We start from the raw sequence: 4005 nt of genomic DNA on the forward strand, positions 1-4005 counted from the left end.
TTTTTTTTTTTTTTTTTTTTTTTTTTTTTTTTTTTTTTTTTTTTTTTTTTACTTTCTTCTCCCTGCCTTGATGACAACTCACGGGTGGTGTTGAAAGTGATGTGCTTCTGGTTCCTCCAGCTCTTTGAACCAGTTTAAAAAAAGTAAATTAAAAAAATAAAATAGGCCCATAAAGACAATGAAGGCCCCTAGAAGTGCTGTTGAAGAAAGACATACTCTAGGTTTTTTTTTGCTCCTGGGCTCTGTGTGTTTGGAAAAATCAGAATTGCCTTTGATAGTATTAATTGAGTTGCAGCCTTAGGTGCCTACACAACACATTCAAAGCAAAAGCCAAACCCATGAAAGGGGAATTGTCCACCTAAACCACCCACAGCCCAGTTACCACCTGGAAGGAAGGAGCGCCAGATAATGCAAGTTATACTGTATAATGTTCCATGTCCTCTTGGAAAATATTCCCAAGGGATCCGGGCCATTCATTTTTCTTTCAAACCTTTCCTCCAAGCAGGAGTCTGGAAAGAAAAAAAAAAACCAAAAAATGTCTTCAGCTGAGATGGTAAACACAACCTTTAGAAGCTAAATATATGATCAGGTTTGTACTTACGGGGAGATGAATATTACATCACTCCTCTGCAGACATGAGAAAAACAATCCCTTGATGCTGGAAGCATTTTGCTCCATGTCACAAAGAAGGAGGTGCTGGAGATGAAAACAGAAGTCATAGATATCTCTTGGTCTAAAAGAAACTCCTTTCCCTGGCAGGAGAAGAAGGCTGCACACAAGACCTGTGCTATTTAACTTCAGTACAGTCTCCATCCATCTTGCTGGACTCGTTTTTTTTTAACCTCTGATTTCTCCAAACTGCTTTTTGATTTATTATTTGAACTCCAAAATAGAAAAAGAAATCAGGTTATGGTTGAAAAGCCCTCTCAAAACCAGCATTTAAGTGTCTTTTTTTTTTTTCCCCCAACAGAAAAACTCTCGTGCAATGTTTTCAGTCAGCCAGCTCTTGAAGGTGTACACAGCTGGAGAACAGACCATGCCTGATGCCCTGAATCTATTCATCTGGCTGCCTTATCTATCAGGGTTGCTCAGGAATCATTTTTCCTTGGATGACTCTGGAAGGGGGAGCCCTTGAGGTGGTGTGGAAGATCACCAGGGCATGGTTTATGTAGAAGATGAAACCTGTTTGCAGAAATACCATTAAAATGCATTTAGCAGAGAGTGGTAAATGTCTGAGTGGGTTTTGATCTTTAATCAGAAATAGTTCCTGTGGTGAGTGACAGCCAGTGTAGGTGCAGGTGCAGGAGAGGAACACCCAGGCTACACTGCTGTGTGCCCAGTGGCAGGATGGGACTTGTTATTGAAACCTGAAGGGAAGGAAGCAGGAGAGGAAAACCACTCGATGGCAGCTTGGAAACCTGAAGATAAATTTTAGCAATTTAAATGAGCTACAGGAGACAGGTTGGGGAAAAAAAAAAAATCAAGAAACTCATAAGAGCAGGAAAACCAACCTCTTAAATGCTTAAATGGCTCCCTGAATTTGCTAATCTGTGAAAAAAACCTACTTTTTGCAGATGAATCCTATGTTTGGATCAGCCTGGAGGGTGCCCTTACACCCCTTAGAGAACTGCACCTCCATTTTAAGGCTCAACTCACCTCCCTCAGGAAGAAATGCTGAGACGGCTGAGGTATTTCAAAACCACCCTGAACATCACACAGCTCCTAAAGCAGACATTAAATACTTGCCCTCGTGATGGGCCTGGCAGGTGCCGTGGGTTTAGTGTCAGATGTGAAGAAATAAAAGGAAAACCCTGCCTACACCTGACCAGACTTTTGGAGTTCTCCTCATTCTGTGCCCCATCCATCTGCTGTGCCGTTTGAATGCTTACCTGCCTCAAGAGGAGAATACCAGTTCTCATGCAAACACATCCACCCCAAAATTTGCCTTCAAAGGGGAAAACAGGCAGCTGAGGAAGCTTGTAGCCCTTACACCTAATTTTTTCCCCTGGATCTCTGCTCAGATTTACATTTTCTCTTCCCCTCGAATCAGGATGTTCATCTGAATCACTCCCTGGGGGGCTACCTTCTGTTTAAAGTGCTGATGCCCCTTAAAAAGGAGGAAGTAGAGCATCTCCAGTCCACATGATTAACAGAACCTGTCAATGATCCTCAGTGTTTAATTAGTTATAGGCATCAATAATGTAACTGCCTCCCAGAAAGCAGGTTTAATTCCTCTTTGAAAAACCTCTTATGTACATTGAATTTCAGAGCCCTTACACAGACACATGCACCTATGCAGGGAGAAATAGACTTTAATCTTGTACAAATGCACAAGCATAATATACATAGATCATTAAGTGCTCTCATCAAGGATAAATAGGTCGGTTACGCTACAGGCTAATGAGCTGAATTTAAAGGTTCAGTAACATTTCTGGAACAGGCAGATATGTAGATTTATCAAAATCACCCTTTAGATGAGGAGCTGCAGTTAAGTCTCTCAGCCTCCCAGTTATCCAGGAAGGCTGCAGAGCCTGGGAAAGGGGAGCCCAGCAGGTTGGGACTCAGAGGTCACCCTGCATCCCACCCCTTGGGCAGAGGTGCTGGACCTGCACCATCCTCTGCAGGTAAAAATCTGTTTGAACTGCACACGGAACCGGGTTGGGATTGTCTGTGGATCATTTGTTTTGGGAACGCCCGTGAGTGGCACCAGCTCCTTCCTGCTTGTGGCTTTCACTTGCCCATTCATTACATGCTGGGTTAACCACTTGGTTTTCAGCTATTTCCAGGGGCTAGTCAATGAAATCACGCTCGAGGTAATGGTTCCATTACTTCCTGTGGTATTTTGATTGACTGCTGCACCCTGAGCCTGCCGGTGGAGCAAAAGGTGACCTTGAATCTGTTTTACTTCAGGGGAGAAAATGGACCGAAGCCAACAGAGGCTTTTTTTGTTTGTGCTGACTTTTAAGACTGCTGCCTGCACAAAACAAGAAGTTTTTCAGTGTTAAAAGATGAAGGTACATCTCCTTCCCCCTCTCTTCAAGTGAGGAACACCTGCCCGGGGCAGCTGAGAGAGGGGTTTCCCCCAGCCACGTAGCAGGCACTGACCTCCGGCTGTGAGGCAGCCCAGGACTGACAGCTGAATTGTAAAGAACTCATCTTTATTTTCTGCCATCTTCCTCAGCACACCTGAAACTCCCAGCCTGGCAGAACTGCCAGACCCCTTAATGATATTCCGTGCCTGAGGAAGGCCCGTCTCATGGACACCGAGTGAACTCGAGCCCGGCGTAACAAAACCCCGCAGCAATAAAATATTAAACACTCCTCCGAGCATTTAATCCACCTAAACCACTTCAAGGCTTTTACAAGGTATTTGTCACCTCCACATCTGTGCATGGGGAGCAGCTGTCCTGATAGGAACAGAACCTGCCAGAAAACACGATGTCTCGCTTTGCTGTTCAATGACAGAGCTTATTTGGGGGGCATTTGATTGTGCTGCTGACATTAAGCTGTTGGAAAAAAAAAACCAACAGTGGCGAATTCCCAAGGTGGCATTGATTGTTTTCCTAAGTGCTAGCAGCAGGATATACAGTTAGGCTGTTACTGGATGAAGCACAGGGGAGCTGCTTTATTTACATCATTTAATGTGGTGGAATAAAAGAGGAAGAGAAGGTACATTGTGGCAGTGATGGTTTAAAGATTGGTGAGAGGCAAGGTTTGTAGAAACAGGTAGTAGCTTTTATGAGGCTGCCTAATGCTGCTAGAAACAAGCTCTGAGGCTCAGAATCCCAAGAGAGATTGTTTTTGAAGCTCAGCATCATAATATGCCCTTGAACTAGAGCTTTCCAGTACCCAAGCAATGGGGGTAAATAAACCAGTAAATCTCAAATGATGAAGAAAAGGTTTTTTTCCCCCACCTTTCTTAGTCATGATTTGGATGCCTCGCCGTCCAGTCCTGTCCCTCTCATGTTTTGTCCTCTCCCCAACCCCACCTCCTGAATGTAACTC

The sequence above is a fragment of the Empidonax traillii genome, unplaced genomic scaffold, assembly GCF_003031625.1.
Source record: "Empidonax traillii isolate 1590-97213 ecotype Southwest subspecies unplaced genomic scaffold, ASM303162v1 scaffold1253:size457737, whole genome shotgun sequence".
Classification (NCBI taxonomy): Eukaryota; Metazoa; Chordata; class Aves; order Passeriformes; family Tyrannidae; genus Empidonax; species Empidonax traillii.